Source organism: Trachurus japonicus, chromosome 1 (genome assembly GCF_045865225.1).
Source record: "Trachurus japonicus isolate A0001 chromosome 1, Traja_1.0".
Classification (NCBI taxonomy): Eukaryota; Metazoa; Chordata; class Actinopteri; order Carangiformes; family Carangidae; genus Trachurus; species Trachurus japonicus.
The window spans coordinates 21,799,084-21,819,408 of NC_140907.1; the positions used below are offsets into that span (position 1 = coordinate 21,799,084).

Genomic DNA, 20,325 nt, shown 5'->3' on the forward strand with positions numbered 1-20,325 from the left:
ACGTGTAGACAGGCACTTGTCACGGGATGATAACAGCGTAGTAGTGTCGTATGCCTTTGCATATTTTGCTGTGTGTTTAGCATGTTTGTATGTTGCTATTCTCTGCATATTAACAGAATGAAGAGACTGTGTGTTTGTGCGTTTGAGTGTTAGAGTGTGTGTGTCTGTGCATGGTTGTGTGTATCTTTGACTGCTGTATGCTTGTGTAAGTATGGTATGCTGTGTGTGGAGATTTCTGTGTGCATATGTACCCTGTGGACTGTTCGACTGTGTGTGTGTGTGTGTGTGTGTGTGTGTGTGTGTGTGTGTGTGTGTGTGTGAGAGAGAGAATGTGTGTTTCCAATAATTACCATGAGAACCCTCAAACTGTGTGTGTGTGTGTGTGTGTGTGTGTGTGTGTGTGTGTGTGTGTGTGTGTGTGTGTGTGTGTGTGTGTGTGTGTGTGTGTGTGTGTGTGTGTGTGTGTGTGTGTGTGTGTGTGTGTGTGTGTGTGTGTGTGTGTGTGTGTGTGTGTGGTGTGTGTGTGTGTGTGTGTGTGTGTGTGTGTGTGTGTGTGTGTGTGTGTGTGTGTGTGTGTGTGTGTGTGTGTGTCCAGGGAGTGCTCAGATTGAAGATCCAGCTGATGAAAGCTACCTGGAGCTTCATAAATGGAGCCGCTGTCCAACAGTGGGGCCTGTGTGTGTGTGTGTGTGTGTGTGTTACTGAGCCCAAATCTTAGCTGAAAATCTAGCGTAAACAAAATGTATTAGCTTTGTCAGTGAGTCACGGGGAATTTTGCAGCACATGCACCACACACCTACAGCTCCCATGCTTTTATGATTTGGCACAACATTTCCTAATTTGAAAAGATGAGTTTAAAAATTGCAGTGAAATCACATGCATTAATTTAGTCGAATTGTCGGGTAATGGCAACATATAATTAATTTGTGGTGTAATGTGGTTTTCCTAGCTATGTTTTAATTTTATGATTGTTCAGTATATTCTAGATCTAGCTCCAGATCAATATATTGGATTTTAAGCTCCCAAAACAAAACGACAACAACCGAAAAATAAAATAAAGTAAAAGTAAAGAAATGTTGATATTTGGCTGACTTCCTTAATGATCCCAGTGATGTAATACCAATAATATGTAATGTTTTTTTTTTCTTCGTTTTATTTTTATTTTTATTTTTTTGGCTGTGCGACGTGATTTTTTTTCCCTCCTTGTTATTGGCTTTTTTGTAAATAATTATGAATAAATTTCACTTTTTCATTTTCAGTCAAGTAAAATAAAATCTAAAACCATGCTTCCACATTACTGTTGAGAGTCAGAAGTGATGGAAAATGTCAAATCTACAACAAATTGTGTCGGAACATGTTCTGAGGAGATCCGCAGCAGAGAATTCATTTCAGTTCACTTTTATTTCTATTACACCGAGCACCTTTTATATAGAGCGGGTCTGGACTGTTACTCCATATAATATTATTAACAAAGACCAACTATTCTCCCATGAGCAAACTCTTGGCGACAGAGGAAAAGGAAAACCTACCTTACAACGGTAGAACCCTTGAGCAGAACCTGACGCATAGAGAGCAGCCATCTGCCTCGACCGATTGGGTAGAGGGAGAGAGAAATAATGTATAATGAGAGAATGAGACTATTTAAAATTGCAGCAGTGGGTGTTAAACACAAACTAAATAAAAATGGACGTAGCAACCGTGACGTCACCCGCACCTGTCTGAGAAGCAGTTCTGAAGCTCAGAGTGGGTTGATCTTTGCATCTTGCCATAGGTGGGCAAAGAGGGGGGCCGTGTGTGGAATAGAGAGTACTCGGCGATTGCTCAACACATGTCACTCAAAGTGGCCACATCCTCACTTATTGTTTACTATAAGCCTTAATAAAATTTAAACAAGTCTGTTTTCTAAACATTCACCCCATACAGTTGTCACAAAGGAGGAACGTAGCTATAAAAACCAAAACCAGCCTCTAGTGGTCATTAGAAGAAATACTTTTTTTTTTGTCCTTCCATATTGGCCTCATCAAAGGTTTCCACTCGGTGTTGAGCTGGGTCATGGTAGTATTAGGGGATCTGAAATCAGAAACTGTAGAGAGAGGTATAGAGACGAGAGGGGAGGCAAAAGTAGTATGTGTCTCGATAGTGGATGAATGTGTAGATACAGAGAGAGAGAGAGAGAGAGAGAGAGAGGGAGTGAGGAGCGTGATGCATCAGTCTAGGCCTCTAGAAGCTTTACTAAGGAATTAGGTAAGCCTGAGCCATTTTATGCTGTTTACCCTCCCCCAGATTCACACTGAGCATTATCCTCACTTGGGGATGCCTCTGTGGTATTGCTGCGATTGAGAGATGGAGATGTTAGTGGTTGCACACTGAGGCCTTCATTCAGCAGCTGCAACAGTGAAAGCTCCACCTGGGGTTGAAGGATATAAAGAACTAGACACAATAGCATAGAATGTACTGTTGATTGTGCTGCATTGTGTGTACAGAGTAAAAAAGGCCGTGTCTGCCAAATGCTGACCAAGTTTCCTTTGCAAGACAAGAGAAAGTATTTGGTGTGAATATTTGTGCTATGCTTATTTTAAAGCCAATAGTAAACTGCTACAGTAATCGAGCAACACTGCCCTATTTATAAAAAGATAAAAGTAAAACAAGGAACATAATAAAGTTTTAAAATCAACTTAAAATTCACAGCTTTTTCACCCTGACAAGGAGAAAGACTCTTTGGGCAGTGAACTTTGCCTTTTTCTAAAAAAAAAAGTCTTTCGGTTTTTTCAGCACTGAGCAAGACTGACTGACATTTCCATTACAATGGATCATTGTAAGTAAGAAATTAACTTGTACATAGTGAATAAGGAAACCAAAGGGTCCATGACATGGACACGTATGACACAAAGACATTTCAATTATGATGGTTAAGTGGGAGGATAAAGGGCACACATCAACACAAATCCGCACTCAGGTATCCAGCGACAGTTTCACCTGATATTCCAAAGATGTTTGATACAACACACACACACATCACGGGAGGAGTGTGTCCTCTCTCACTGACACACACACTCAGTCTCACTTCTATCCTTACGACAACACTTCACCTCACGTGTCATTTTTTCAATGTCACACTCCACCGACAGAAGGTGTGTGTGTCGTGGTGGTAATGCTTGTGAGTGTGTGTGTGTGTGTGTGTATGTGTGTTATTTAGTACAAGATAACCTATTCAGGCCGTTCACATTCTACACTGGCAACATGGACCGTTTGTACCAGTAGATCAAAGATGAAGTTTTCAGATGAAAAGCGGAGGTTACAGAAGATTTTGCAACAGTTCATCATCAGATCCTGGTGGTCTGATGATCTCATCTCTGTCCTGTGGTCAGGGTCTGGAAAATAAAACCAGGGTGACGGTCGGCCATTTTGCCGCTTTTGTAGGAATTGGAATAGGAATCTGCAGAATAGAATATAGTAAATGATAACGATTATAAAGACAGAGGCTCAGGCTCCCAGACTATTGAGAGCATTTAAGCATAGAGTTGCACAATTTAATCCATACTCAAATCATCACCTCGTCACCCTGTGAGATTACAGATCTAGCTGATATGGTGACGAGGAGGTGGGGGTGAGAGAGAGAGAGGCAACTTTCTCTCGCCACTCTCTCAAGCTTTCTTGGTCAGCCTGAGTGATGACAACAGGGTGACATGGTGGAACTAAACGTAATGTGAAGAAACTAAACAAAATTGTCATCTCAGACATTAACTTGTTACATTCGATAATGAGCAGTCAAAACAATCATTAATGAGCAATAATGAATCACTATCACATAATAGCTGTTTGGCTGTTTTTGGTCATTCTGTCTTTTTCTCTTTCTCTCTCTGTCCATCACTTTCCTAGGCGGTTGGTCAGCGTGTGTATGTGTGTGTCAGTGTTAACGTCAGTTACATGTGGAGGAGGCCGATGTGAAACTATGGCAGGGCAAAAATATGTTAATATTAATTTAACACTGGTTATGTGCATTTGCAAATTCTGACAATTTATATTTTTCCTAGGAAAAAAAACGGAAAAGTTTTGATGAAGACCAATAATGAAAATGAAAATGATTCAGCTTATTTTGCGTTATTTAATGTGAGTACCTTTAAAGCCCTTTGACCTTATAACTTATATCAGAATAAGAATTAAAAATATATTGTTTGCTGTAAGGCAACATAATTTTCTCTTAGTCCTCCCCAAATATTGTGATATACAATGTTATTGGTGTGTATAATTTTAATATAATATATTATTTTATGCTGTATTTCAGGACCATTTTATTTGATGCACGCTAAGCTTCAGTGTAGAATAAGCACATGACGGCCAGACTGGACAGGAGGGCAAGCTGTGCAAAGCTCTGAGAATAAAGAAAAATACAAAATTATGATGAAAATATTACATATGGTGATAAAATATCAGTGTTTAATATCATTAAAATATTGTGTCTCTCTGTCCTCATATGGAGACCCTGTTAGTTCTCAGCTATGCATGGTGATGTCTCCTTGTACACAGAAACACACAGCAACATTGGCACTAATGTAACCAGCCATTCAGCAACAGAACGTGTGGCGTGTGCGCTTATGAGTGTATTAAAGCATTATTGCCACCCTGCACTCCAGACCACTGTGAGTCTCTTGCTGGCTGCCTGGTTACACACACATGTGTGCATACACACACACACACACACACACACACACACACACACACACACACACACACACACACACACACACACACACAGTGTTTCAGCACATGTGGTTGTATTAAAAGCAGGCTCATTGGTGCTCAGCCAGGCATAAAGACTAGTATGTGCAGTGTAGTCTGTGTGCATAAAATCCTCCATGCCACGGGCTTGAGCCGTGTTCTCAGCCCAGTGACTCAAGTGCACAAGGGAACATCCAAGTGATAGCATGGAGCAACATGAACATATATTTTTCCTGTGCAAATGTAGGTATGGCAGAGAACACTTCCCTACAGCTTCAACATTTCTCATCTTTGACCTCTTGTCTCAGATTGTGCTTTCACTCTGGTAGTCTCTTCTCTCTCTTTCCCGCCTCTTTAACGTGACCATGAGCCACACTGCGGCATTGCTTCTATTGTTGACTGTGGAGCACATTCAGTAAAAATTAAGTCTTACTTTTGACTGTGAAGGAAATCCACCTTATACACAAAACATTTTGTTGTAGTTTAGTGGATATTAAATATGTAAGCTATAATAATAATAAATATATGAATAAATTCAGTAACAAAAACATGAACCAACAGTTTGTATAACTAATGTTATTAAAACATGATTTATTTATTATGACATGTTGTCATCATTCATTTTCATATTGATTTAGTTATTCCATGATTGATCTTTTTTTTTATTTCAAAAGGCATTTTCACTTCTGTTTCTTGTAGTATTAAGTACTTTTTCACTATAGAGTATGGCCAAGCATTGTGTTGCTACAGGAATCCTTTTTTTTTTTTTTTTTTAATCTTTACGTGTATATCTCTAGGTTTAAATTTGAACCACGCCTACTGTTGTTCACAAACACCTCACTGTCATTGTCACACAGTTAATGACAAATCAGTTGTTTATCTGAACTATTTACGTGGGCTGTGCTCTGTGAGTTAATGTGATCAGTATTTACACCTACAACAGGTCACTACTGTAGGTGTAAAACAGGCACATTTTAGGGCCAGGAGAGAGACACAGTAGGATTTTTGCCTGCAACATAAAATTGCATTTATAAAGTTTGATCATATTAAATCATACAGGGACTGTGCCACACACCTGCTCAGATGAATGCAAACAGCATGACGTGCAGTTTCATGGTATCTTTACGACGGGAACAAGTGGTGGCAACATGAATAGGTTCTATTGAAAAACCTTAGCCCCTCTGTCGATGATAGACTGGGCAGTTTAATGTTCTTCCTTAAAGCAGTAAAGCAGCACATAAATACAAGGTACCATGGTGTGGAGAAATGCTGTGTGGAGCATGTTCTTTGTCCCAGAGGAGTTTTTTTTATTGACAAGACAGGTAGAGAGGGTGGAAAAGAGGTCTGGGTTGGGAGAGCCAGCTGATGCTCAGGGGCTCCAAGGTGTCGGGCGAATGAGGGAGAAGAGCGAGAGGTCCCCAGGGAGCGTAGCTTGGCTATGAAGTAAGCAGGTCTCTCCAAGAGGAAAGAACAAAGCAAGAGTTGGGGTCCTCTGGTGGTCTGTTGAAGAGAGGGTAAGTCCTCTCCACCTACAAAAAATTAGTTTACAAGAAAATAAACAGAAATGTCAATCACACTGACACTGCCTGCATTTTACGGCGTCATTTAACATCTATCACCTTTCTCTCACATGGAGACAAATATGTAAAAATATGCTTATATCTCTACATTTGCATCAGCCTGCACCAACTCAACAAGAGATACCCAAAAATATATTCCCGCTACATTTCTCATACTTTGATTTTTACTTTAACAAGCACTAAACATAATATGTATCCCTTCAAGTCACACAGTAACTGCTTCTCTGTGTTGCTCACTTGTGAATTACAGTATAAAACAAACCTGAATACACACCTTGCCATTACCACTAAAAGGTAATGGAATTGTTTTGTAATTACAAATCTTGTCCACAGAGTTTAATTTGTCGCTGAGACAGAGCCCAGGATGAATGAAACCAATTAATTTAGAACAGAAATGGAAATGTTGGACTAATTGAACTGCAATGAAAGGTTCACCCCTCATTACAGTTGTGTGATTTTCCAGAGTTCTGGCCTGGTCTCCTTCAAAACATGCCGGACATTTGATACAAACATTCATCAGCTGTGTTTTCAGGGTATTGATTGATTTTTTTTTTTTTCTTTGATGTCATCCATAGAAGTTAAATTCACGCAATATTATGTGTGTTGTCTGCTCGTCAATGAAACACTCCTGTGAACAGGTAATCATTTAGCTTTTAGGAGATTATTTTCAAGTATACTGATGAGTAAGTAGAGGATTGTGTGTGCTATTTTGGCGCAAGATAGGGTTGGGCATCGTTTAGATTTTAGCGATTCCGATTCTCTATATCGATTCCGGTTCTAAACGATTCTCGATTCCGATTCTTTGAGGTGCAGGTCAACAGGTCACAACTTATTTCACAGGATATTTTTTTATTTGACAAACTCTTCACACAGGCCATTTTTGCATGCATGCTTGGACTTCAAACATACATCTTACACAGCTTGTAAGACCTCCAAAAGGCCTCCAAAAATAGATTTTGCCAACTATGGTATTCAATTAAAAGGGAGGGTCCCTAACTGTAACTATAAAACTGAAACTTGGCAAGCAGTCTAACATACAAAGAGCTGCAGAACAGGTGAATGTATATGCAACAAAATAAAACAAACACTGGAGCAGTCATGATGACAAATCAAAAACTGTTTTTGTTTAAGAAGATAATCATGTCTGCCTTCTCAGGCTGAGGAGGTCTGTACACTAGTGACGCGCGGTGCGGGTCAAGAAATGTTTACTTTATTTGCGGTGCGGGGCGCGGTGGGGCGGGTCATTAAAAACACTGATGATGAAGTCCAGAGTGTGTTATCAGGGGCGCGCTGATGTTGACGGGAAAAGCCGGCGGAGGTGTGAGGGAACCGGTGAGACGGCGGCTGGGAGCATCAGCAGAGCGGGGTTGCTTTCACTGAGAGGAGAGAGCAGAGCGGGGGGTCTGCTCTCTGCTCTCTCCCTCTCGCAGAGCGGGGAGAGAGAGGGGAGGCGGCGGCCGCGGCTGCTGCACTCGCTGCACTGTGACTCTCCCACTCCTCACGAGCTCCACACTGACAAGCTACCGGCAACACAGCGCCTCTGTCTGCCCTTTCAAAGTAAAAAGCCGCTGTATGACGTTTAATAGCAGCGGGGAATCGGGGATGGTTGTGAAAATAGATGCGGTGGTGCGGGGCGGGTCAAATTACTTCAAACTAGTGCGAGCGGAGTAAAACAAACAAACTAGTGCGGACATTTAGGAACCGATAAAAAGGATCGAAATGCAAACGGCTTCTTAACGATTCCGGAACCGGACGTTAGGAACCGGTTCCTATTTGGAACCGTTTTTCGGTGCCCAACCCTAGCGCAAGACCACTGCATCTTCTAGTATGGCTCTTCTATCCACTGCTGCAGATGTGTTTTGGTTTATGTTCAGTAGCTTTTTCACCATGTGGAGCCATGATTCACAAGACTAAACTGAAGTGTCTGTGTTCTCAGGGTCATTTGGTGCCATTAACAATGAAGTCCCACCCACTTATTTACCATACCACATACATATACATGTTATACTGTATACACTATTGATTTAAGTGTTCTGAACATCCCCATGTTTCCGCTCTTTATTTAAACTTAAAAAGTTCTCATCTAGTGAATACTGTAAAATGTAATACCGTTCAGTAAACCATAAAGTAAAAAAAAAAGTTAATTTCAGTAAAAAAAAAAGCCTTTTCCAGCAATGAAGACTTCAATCTCCCCTGCAGTAATAGGAACAAACTATGCATTATTAGGACAGTGCTGTACTGAGGAAAGTTGGACTGTATATTTCTGTCAGAATGATGAGAGAAAGGCAGTAACAAAGGAAGACAGACTGATCAGGTCAGGGCTTCATGCAGCAACATAATGAGCCACAGCATTAGAGGAACAGACCTAGACAGTTGCTTCACATGATGGAAGACCAGCACCTATGGCTGTTGCTGTGAGGGAATTTTGCCTGCTGTGATTCAGGCTTCCACCCCTCGTCTAATCATTGTTTTTACCTCTTTCCTCTATATGCGCGTGCACACACACAGATTTGGTATGTTCTGGTCACTGAGACTTATAAGTGAAATACACTTTCTTGTGTGAGTATCACAGAGGTGTTTTCTCTGGGTCTTCTGAGAAGCCTGAACATGGTTGCTCGCTATCCACCACCACTGGCTCGTCTATAGGGGGGGTATTTTAATTATTGATTATAGTTGTTGCCAAGCTCCTACCAGCACAGTCTGCAGGTTTAAACCCTGTGGATCTGGTTTGAGAAGAACTGGACAGAAAGTGAAAGCAAAGCAAACCTGCGAGTGACGCTGATGGAAACTGATTAAACCTGATTACAATGGATTCAATTTCCATTGTAAAGAAATTGTTTTGTAAAAACAGTGGATCGGCCCACAAGGTCTTTAGCAGCTTGACCCATGATTTGTTGTTAGGCGACGCAGTGTGTTACAGACAATATTAAACGTATGGCAATGGAGTTTATGTGACCCGTATGGTGTATGAGCTCTGTATTCATGAACTGTAGGCCGTACACAGAGGATTGGATGAATGTTTGCAATTTTAGTCTTACTATTATAGTAATATCCGGCAATAGGGTCCGCTTTCTGACCTCGGTGGCCTCCTTGATTCAACCATTTTTTGTTTGTTGTTGTGATTGTTCCTTTTGCAAAGGTCTGTTATGGCGGCGTTTTCTTGCTCTGAATTTTCCTCATTTGTTCTTGTGAGTCGTACTGATGTTCCCTTTTCGTGTTCCTTCTGATGTTCTTTATTTCTTGTGTTGAGTGCTCTCCCTGTTTCTCCTATGTACGTTTTGTTGCATGACTTAAAGGGATAGTTCAACATTTTGGCAAATTGGCCCATTGCCATAATCGCTATAGTCATAGCAGTAGGTTCATTACCTTTAAATGTAGGTGTAAGCTATTTTCAGTACGGCGGAGCGCAGCAGCTGGCTGCTCAGAGCTACGCTATGGAGGCTAACGGAATTTCTTGGTTTCCCTCATTAAACTCATCAAATACAAAATCCCAAAACTCCACAGCGCTTTTGTAGACAAGTTGTGAGCTGCACAACCACCACGCTATGAGATAATGACGGAACGATACGAAACGGAGCCGTTTTCGAGGTAAATACAGGGTAAATACGGAGACTGCTTGCTGAAAAACTGTCCCTGAACGCAACGCGCATCAGCGGTTTTGTATGAATTTACCTCGAAAACGGCTCCGTTTCGTATCGTTCCATCATTATCTCATAGCGTGGTGGTTGTGCAGCTCACAACTTGTCTACAAAAGCGCTGTGGAGTTTTGGGATGTTGAATTTGATGAGTTTAATGAGGGAAACCAAGAAATTCCGTTAGCCTCCATAGCGTAGCTCTGAGCAGCCAGCTGCTGCGCTCCGCCGTACTGAAAATAGCTTACACCTACAATTAAAGGTAATGAACCTACTGCTATGACTATAGCGATTATGGCAATGGGCCAATTTGCCAAAATGTTGAACTATCCCTTTAAGTGTTGGTTGCATGGACCTATACAGAAATGTATGTAATCCCGGTTGCATTGCTTCATACGCGTACGGTACGCCCGTGTTTATTTCAGCGACAGCAGTGGTAGCTTCACCCAGAAGAAGGCTTGCTATTTTGAAGGTTTAGATGTGGCTGCTAGTGGTGAAGTCATGTACAGTTCTAACAGTTACAGGGATTCTGGAGCAGGATCAGGTTCAGAGCCTCTTTTAGGCCAGTTTTACAGAGAATTAGCTTCTCTTTGAGGCACAGGCTGATGGGAGGGTGAGCGACTCAGGTCAGCCTGGTGAGGGTCAATTGCATATTATGATTGGTCAGTGAGCCCAGTCCTAGCACACGTTCATTGCATGCTCTCATGTGCACCCCAAATGACAGGCACACGCAGAGGCCCAGTAAAGAGACACACAGGGACGGTAAAAACTTTATGGGGTTTTTTTCACAGTCCATCAGCCTACCAATGTGGTGACATTTCCCTCAGTGCTCCCTATGGCCAGTCTAAGACAGTCATGCTGGCAGTGTCTTTGTTAATGAGAGAGAGAGAGAAGACATGGCTAGTCACATCACTACAATGAAATAAGATTATTACATATTATGTATGTGTATGATGAAAATAAATTGTGGAGTACACTCGGTAATAAAGACACAAAGTGTGTTTGGGTTGTTAATGCTTGTTAATCCCATTTTAACACGCAACCTAATGTGTTTTGCATTGTGCTCCACTGCCACTAGTGAGCACCACTGTGTTACGCTTGTCTATTTTAATAACACAAGTTAAAGCAGATATCAGTGGCAAGGCCGTTTCGGCTAATGCTGTGTTCAAGGCAGGCTTTTGAAACCGTAAGTTACAGCTTCAAGTCACAACTACGACTTGGTAGCGTTCCAGGTAACCCGTAGCTCGTGTTTTTACCGTCCTGTTGTCTGTGAAAGTTCCCTATAACGGCCACTCGTAACTTCCGACCCGTGAACTCGTACCAGATCGAACTGGTATGACTTCACAGGAAGGAAAAACACAAAGTACGAGTTTCCTTGAACGCACCATGAGTTAGCAGCCCCCGCCCTTGTCAGGCATCAATTGGTCCTCGTGCTACGTCACCACATTCACGCGCATCCCTTGGCTGCACACACAGCCCTTCATGCCGTTCTCTCTCCTCATTGGATAACACTTGTATCCCACAAGGAAAATTTTCTCCTCGGGTTACAGCAGAGCAGAGTGACGGAGAGACTCGTGTTTAGGCTGAAATACTTCATGTAAGTGATTGCTGACGGAAAATAGGACTATTTAGGACTTATATTAACAAAAACATTCCACTGATATCTGCTTTAATGAAAATCGTATTCTTATGTACATCTGCTAAACATTTTTGCTGCTCTGCAGTTCATGTACACCATGTGTTTGTTTACCTAACACAGCTGTGCTTCTTACTGACATTCTCTTGGTGATATTTATGTAGATGTTCTTGAGCCTGACTCGAGACTGCAGCTCTCTGTGTTTGTTTTCTGTTATTTTCCTTAAATGCACAAAAAACAAGAAAAATACCTCCTTGATTATACTTTAAAGTGAAACAATGCACTGCTCGTTTCAGAAAGGTCAGTCCCTCTGAACAGTTCTGTTCCTTAAAACAGACATAAATCTAACGGAGACAGCTACATCATTAGTCCAGTGTAGCACTCTAGTTCTGTGTGTCTTCAGATCCCCTCTCTGTCTCTCCGCTTCACTCTTTCTGTCATGATGTGCTGATTTGTAATGTGTTCTGGCGGTGGTGCAAAGAATGGAAATGTGTAAAATTTGACTAGGTGTTAGCACAAACAAATATGAGAGTGTGACACTTACAAATAGACTCGGAAAACAGCAAAATATCAACAAAGAAGGCAGGATCACAAAGAAATGCAAGTAATGGCCATTTTACCAAGTGGGCTGGTGCATCAGGTTAGAGATGAGTCAAATAGTCAGAAAGGCTGTGAATCAGTGAGAACACATTTACAACTGAGCTCTAGGGATGGGTACCTTTCACATTTAAAACAATATGGTATGCAACGGAGCCTTTTCTGTGTATGTGTGGTAATTAAAGTCCAAATTTCAGATTTTCAATATTTATTATAATAATGATCATAATAAGGGGTCTTCCTTAACAGCATTATAGCATAGGATCTCTGTTTAAACTGGCCTCAGAGTGAATCAGATTTGATTTTCTAATGCTTTTATGTTAAATATTCAAATTATATCCCAATTTTTTTTTTTTTTAGCTCATCATATACACCTATATCAGCTTACAGTATTTCTACGTCCCATGTCCACTGAAGGGCATTTCAACCAAATCTGTTATGTAACATTAAGCAACACACTTAAGTTTTACCAACTCAATATAAAACTTTAAGAAGGGAAATTGAAATATTATAAGTAGTGGTGCAACGGATCACAGTTGAACGCTCGCCACGGATCGGCACGCCAGCGGGTCCGTGAATCGATCGATTAAAAAAAAAGGTGTGCATTTAGTTTGGGAACACGTGGGCACACCGCCCAAACCAAATAAACAGGCAAAAACTCCGCTCATAAATTTGAAGATGCAGCTCTACGTCGCGCACAACAACAAAATTGTTTGTTTTATCAACATGTTTACTACCTCGAACGTTGCAACTCATGACGTTAATTTGCGGAAGGCACGCGTTCGAACAGTTTCCATCTTCGAATGTTCTCATTTTTAAAATAATTTGAAATCTGTCAATACTTGAGATTACTGTGGGAATTTGGTCAGTACCAATAAAAGTACCAAATTCGGTACTCATTCCTACTGAGGTCAATATCCAACACTTGATGTTAGTCACAGCCTTGCTGAGTGTGTCACTGCAGTTGAGGTCACCACTGTGTCAGCTGGCCTGCTGCCTGAGTCCAACTGAGATTTACTGTACCTGCTCTTATTTCTGATTCAGTAGTGACCTCAACCTCAAAACAAGTACCAGCTCATTTCTGTGTTTGTAGAGTGTTGTTTCCTTTCCTCTTCACTCGCTCATGTTGTGCTTCTTCATCCCTTTTCACTTTGATAGTGAAGTATAGTGAATGGGGAAAATGCCAGATTTACAGCTGCTGACAGAAAAAATTAGATCACCCCGGAAGCTAAATTGAGATGACTGTTGAACTGCAAAACCACCCTGCATGTTTTTGTAATATGTTACTGCATGTCCTTATCTCCACTTCCAGAGTTCCTAATGTGTAAATGAGATTTGACAAATGAGACATCACAGGAGCTTCAAACAGCAACAAAAAAACTAAAAATAAAGATATATAAATTGTGGGTGTTACACCAAAAGAACACAGTTCTGATGACTTGATGATGCAAAAGTTCAATTATATGCAGTACAACTCTTTTCCCAGCATATGCACTTTTTAATCAGTAATAGTAATTGATGGGTTTAGTAAAATGTCATGTACATTCAAAGAATGGAATTTCTCCAAAACCTCATGACAATCTGAACCTAAAGGCTAATAGATCCTAGGTTGTCCTGGATGAATGGCTGCACTTAGCTTAGATACTGGGACCAGTAAGACTCCAGTGGCCTAATTTCTAAATGTAGCATAGGTACAAAACAGGACCTGAAACGTGCATATGGCACTTTTACGCAAAGGTTGTGATCTATAAAAACAAACTTGACGCCCACCTGTACGCAAACTCTGGACCATGCGTGCACATATTCTGGAGAAAAGGGAAAGGAAAGATTAAAATTATTGATGTCCTTTTACACATTTAATTTCCCGCTGTATCATAACCCTTATCATACGTTAGATCCATGTTATCACGATGATTTAATTAAACAGCGTTATTTTGAACTAGGAATAAATGTTTCATAAACACCTTCTTGTAAAATCTAACTGAAATCTGGAATCCAAATTCTTTCTATATATTTAATCACCACTGTCTCACCGTAGTAGTGTCCACTTGCGGAGCACAGGGCGAGGGCCTATGATGATGACTGGCTAATAAGCCATTAGATATCCTAGAGCTGAGCCCTTGGAACTCTGTTCTGAAATGGGTCCAGCATTAGAGAGGGCAATGCGCCAGAACCACGGCATCCCACTATGGGGTTCCTGGCAATCGTCTGTTACCAGTGGGATTTTTTGCTTTTATATAGCTACATCTTATCTATAGCTAATCATCAACTTGCTCATTAAAGCCTTCTTTGGATATAATTCTGTCAAATTTCATCCTCCTTGGTCTACTACATCACAGCCGTCCCAGAATGGAATTATTTGTAAGATACGTAAGAATTCAAAAGTTTTGCCACTGTTTGCTGTGTACCACTGATCCCGTTGACAGCAGCCTCCAAATGGCATGTTTCTTCACGTCTCCACCTCCCCCTATAAGGGTTTTTATCTCATCTTTGAGAAATTTGCTTTACCGTTCTTTTCTCACTTGCAGCCATTATTCACAACAACGACAGAACAATTGCCAGGCCCTTTTATATGCAGACCGCATTCACAGGGTGGTTTGCATTGACCATTTATGGTTAAAAAAGGGCGTTGACAGGGCGGGATATGAACCCGATTCAGGTGCACATACTTGTAGGCACTGTGATTTATAAAGGGAAGTTCTTTGTAGGGTTTTATAAATCTGAATATTTCTTGGTGTACACAGACTTTGGGTTTTGGGCACAAGTGCACTTTTTGTAAGGATCCTACGCACAGTTGTATAAATCTGTCAGTACAATTCTAACATGTTTGCTTTTCTTTCTTTTTTTCATAGTGCGGTGCACTGCTGTCCAGTCTTGAACGACACTGATGCTTCAATGTAAGGCTCCCTTCTGCATCACACCTGCCAGCACAGGTAACAATGTATGACAGCACTCACACACACACACACACACACACACACACACATACACACCTACCTACAGACACACATGGATGCATAAACACAAATGTCTGCCGCAAGGGCTGGAAAAGAGCTACAGGTGCCAAATGGGCCAGTGTGCGCTCATGTGCGTGTTTGTGTGTGTATGTTTGTGCACACTCACAGCACACTCGGTCCAGAGGAGAGCTGGCTGAGTTCAGGTCTTTAGACGGTATTGGCTCTCATTTGTCGTACAGGGACTTGGTGGAACTCCCAGGAAGTAACGTTTTAAGCCATAAACACCCAACACACAGAGCTGGAGCATATTATTCAATTTTCATTTCATTCATGCCTTACTCTGTCGGCTGGCTAAAAGCTGCGGCTTATCACCACTGTTCTGGACTCACAAAGCTTGGGAAAGCAAGGAGGGAGGAGGATGTCTGAAAACTCTGATAAACATTTTTTTTTTTGGTTATTTTTTGTTTTTTGTGCAGTGTTGTAGACATTAGTATAGAACTTGTATGGAGGGGTGTGTGCATGTGTGTAACACAAATCTGGCAAACTGGCTCATGTATACATGCTTGGCATTAAACCAAGATAAATCCAAATGTATGTGCCTTTATTGTAAATACAGTTTGATGTACATGTGGACATTGTACTTGAAGGAACGGAAAAAAGGAACAATTACGTTACACATGGCCTTGCTTTCTTTTCTGCTGGTGATTGTTTTCATGGTGATTTTCACTGACAGCCTATCCATATTGTCAGCAATCTTCCCACATCTGTATTGTTACTGCATCTGCTTGTGTGGAAATAGTCCTGACCTACTTACTGCACATCATCTAAAGGCAGAAATAACAGATTTAGTTACACTGCATTTTTGCAACAGCGACAAAACCTTGAAGAAAACTAAATTAACTCCATAAATCAATACTTTGACCAATGACAGTATTTTCTTTTTTATCTGTATGTGCATCTTGTGTTTGAACAAGGATTTAGACAAAAAAAAAAGAGATCCGTGTTTTGTCGCCATAATCAATGAAGTCAACACGGAAATAATGGCAACATCAATATTCTAAATCGATGCATTGTTTTCCATGTATTGATTTATTTGTGGCAGCAGGCCACTATATCAGCATTCACTGCCGCAGATTATCATTTATAGTCGCTCTGCTTCTCCATGCTCTCCTCTCCCCTTTGCCTAGAGCATTGCACATACACACACTGACTGGTACGCGCACACACACACACACACACACACACACACACACACACACACACACACACACACACACACACACAGTGAGCAGTAGAGCAAAGAGGCAGCGGTGGACACACAGAACCAGGTGAACTGCACTTTTATGTCGCTGTAAGGGTAATAAGAAGGGGGGAAAAAATCCAAGCACCTGTTCCACCAGACTGTAGATTTTCTTTCTTTGTATATGTTTTACACACTAATAGTGCTGGTTAAGCTAATGGATAATTATTAAGAGGAAGAAACTGAAACTAAAGCTGTGTGGGGAGAGTACGTAATGTGAGTGATGGTCTTTGGTTGGCTGGCACGCACTTTACAATGTGGCAGATTGTTGTAAACTGAGATACATGCTCTACCTGCAGGACCTGCTCACAGAAAACAGCAGATAGTAGGACGGTATTTGAACATACGTTACTGTTTTTTTATTACTTCTAATTCTCATGATAAATTTACAGCTGGTTAGTTATGTTGATAGTTCACCACCCAAACTCAGCGAAGACACAAGTCGTGTTTAATCATTATTGTTTTGTGATTATTATTTTTATTGCACAGATGTAAAGGATTACTTTATTTTTAAGTCCTGTCTATTCTATATTAGTACAAGACAAGTGATTTTAATCATTTAATTAGATGTTTAGTCAGGGCTTATTCTACATAAATGATATTTTCTGTCAAAAATAATTAAATAAATCCTTTGATCAGGAAAAACTGTGTTTTGACATTTTAGTTACATCTGTTGGACTGTAACATTCCAAGTCCTCAGTCTTCTGCTTATTGTTTCTGCTTGTCCTCCTCTCAACCTCCCCTGCCCCCATATCCCCCTCCTACACACACACACACACACACACACACACACACACACACACACACATATACATACATACATTTCCTCTTGTTCTTTTTCAAACAGCTCTTTGGGTTATAATAACCACCATGATGTATGATGTTGTCTGACCAAAACACTAAAAAGTCCCACAGTGATTTACACAGAACAGTGTGCTTGTACTTACATATGAATTGAAACAAACACACACACTATCACATGTGCGGGCACTGAAACCTTAAAGGGGCCATATTATGCAAAATCCACATTCTACAGGTTTTGTAGTGGTCCTATGTGTTCCCGTGGCCTTTCTATGACGCCTGGAGGTGAAAAAAGTCTGTTCACTCCCTTAATTGATTTCTACACTTTTTTGAGATCGTGTCTCCAAACGGGCGAATTGGAAGTGCTGGCAGACTTGACGTCAGGATGCGCTGAACTCAGGTGACTCCACCTCCCGGTACTTCCTTATACTCCCCCTGGGCCAGTCTGGAAAAACGTGAGCTCCGCCCGCTGACACTTTTCCGGAACAGCGACCCCCCCCCCCCCCCCATCCACACGCACACATGCTCTCTCTCTCCCCCCCGTCCGTCATTTGACATGAAGCGGTAGGCCTACGGGAGGAGCAGTCGGTACCCCAGATGATCCTTTTGAATCATTGACTGAAAAACAGCCGCCTGTCATTAAAAATGAAATCGCGGATCAGAGAATATTGGAATGATACCGCTTCTCATCAGCGCAGCGGTCCTCATCACGGAATGAGAGACATCTGAACGAGGAAGTCTCCTCTCCCGGCGCAAAACCACCTCAATATTCTCTGGTAACTTCTCATCAGTCCATACAACAGTGCACAGTTTGTGCGACGGCGGCGGCGAATATCGCTACATTTTTATTATTTAAAGATGTTAGTTTAGGCGGCAGCTCTTTGTTGTTAAGGCGGCCGCCTTAACAGGAAAGCGCTGCGTGAAACCCTGGTCTGTGAGCTGCAGAGCAAAAGGACCAGTCGCTCATGGTGCGGAGCTTGGTTCTGGGGGCTTGGATGGTGTTTGTATTTGCGGATCGGAAGGTCCATGCGGGGGGTTGGGGGGTGAGGAGTTCCTTGAGATATTGGGGGTCATGTCCATGAACGCACTGGTGGGTGAGGAGGGGGACCTTATACTCAATTCTGAGTGGGACAGGGAGCCAGTGGAGAGATTTGAGGATGGGGATGATGTGGTTGTATTTGTGCACCCTCATCAGGATCCTGGCAGCGCTGTTCTGGATGTATAGCAGTCTCTGTAAGCTCCTGCCAGAGATCGAATGGCTAGAATGGCTTCTGTTTTGGAACTGTTTAGTTGGAGGAAATTGAGCTTCATCCACGCCTCTATCTCTTCCAGGCAGATGGTCAGTGTGGATGTTGGCAGGGGAGCTGTGGAAGTGGGATTTGTTCTTAGGTAGAGTTGAGTGTCATCAGCATAGCAATGGATATCCCATGCTTGCTGATGACCTTGCCCAGGGGAAGCAGGTAGAGGGTGAAAAGGTGGGGCCCAGCACAGAGCCCTGGGGAACACCACAGATGACAGTGTGGGTGTGCGACCTTGCTTTGCCCAGTGTGACGTACTCGGTTCTGTCGGTCAAATATGAGGTGAACCAATTTAGAACGTTGTCTGAGAGTCCAATGGTATGTTGCAGGCGGTGGAGATGTTGGCCTTCAGCTGCTGTTTTGAACCTGATGAGAGAAAACAGTTGTCCATTTTAAATGAATGCTTAAAAGCCACAAAGACGTGGATGACTGACAACTGCTTCAGCTCAGTGCAAATAAGACAGAAAATTATACGTAACTGAAAACATACAGCAACACATGCGGTCTGTGAATGATTTTTTTCAGCTTTAAAAACCATAGGAATGTAGGTGTCACTTTCAACCATTTTTATTTGATGAATGAATGGATGAATGAATGAAATTATTTATTTTGGTCACATAATTTTAGTCATGTTTTTTGCTCCCCCCCAACACTGGGTGACCATCATGGTTTCATTTTTGCTTGTTTAGATTATTGCACTCCTTTTATATCTGTCTGAATTAAACGTCTTTGTCTAAAATACAGCTGCATTTAACCCTGATCACACATACAGTGGGTACAGAAAGTATTCAGACCCCCTTAAATTTTTCACCCTTTGTTTCATTGCAGCCATTTGCTAAAATCATTTAATTTCATTTTTTTTCTCATTAATGTACACTCAGCACCCCTTCTTGACAAACCCCCCCCCAGAAATGTAGACATTTTTGCAAATTTACAAAAAAAGAAAAACTGAAATATCACATGGTCATAAGTATTCAGACCCTTTGCTCAGTATTGAGTAGAAGCACCCGTTTGAGCAAGTACAGCCATGAGTCTCCTTGGGAATGATGCAACAAGTTTTTCACACCTGGATTTGGGGATCCTCTGCCATTCTTCCTTGCAGATCCTCTCCAGTTGTCAGGTTGGATGTGAACATTGGTGGACAGCCATTTTCAGATCTCTCCAGTGATGCTAATTTGGGTTTAGGTCAGGGCTCTGGCTGACTGAGCAATTGTGGGAGAAGAGCCTTGGTGAGAGAGATAAAGCAGAACCCAAAGATCACTGTGGCTGAGCTCCAGAGATGCAGTGGGGAGATGGGAGAAAGTTTCAGAAAGTCAAGTATCACTGCAGCCCTCCACCAATCGGGGCTGTATGGCAGAGTGGCCTGAAGGAAGCCTCTCCTCAGTGCAAGACATATAAAAGTCTGCATAGAGTTTGCCAAAAAACACACAAAGGACTCCCAGACTATGAGAAATAAGATTCTCTGGTCTGATGAGACCAATATTGAACTTTTTGACCTTAATGCTAAGTGGTAGCTATGTGTGGAGAAAACCAGGCACTGCTCATCACCTGCCCAGTACAATCCCAACAGTGAAGCATGGTGGTGGCAGCAGGTGTTTTTCAGCTGCAGGGACAGGACGACTGGTTGCAATTGAAGGAAAGATGAATGCGGCCAAGTACAGAGATATCCTGGAAGAAAACCTTTTCCAGAGTGCTCAGGACCTCAGACTGGGCCGAAGGTTCACCTTCCAACAAGACAACTGACCCTAAGCACACAGCTAAAATAACAAAGGAGTGGCTTCGGAACAACTCTGTGACCACTCTTG

The 20,325-nt window shown here is 41.8% G+C and overlaps 1 protein-coding gene across 6 annotated transcripts in view; it reads left to right on the forward strand.

The window, feature by feature from the left end:
* The window catches only part of tenm3 (teneurin transmembrane protein 3), a 288,258-nt gene that overhangs the window by 6,927 nt on the left and 261,006 nt on the right, over positions 1 to 20,325 (forward strand). For all 6 annotated transcript variants that reach the window (XM_085780218.1, XM_085780247.1, XM_085780226.1 and 3 more), the window contains exon 2: positions 15,017 to 15,097. The gene's annotated coding sequence lies outside the window, so the exon portion shown is untranslated. The remainder of the gene's footprint in view (positions 1 to 15,016; positions 15,098 to 20,325) is intronic.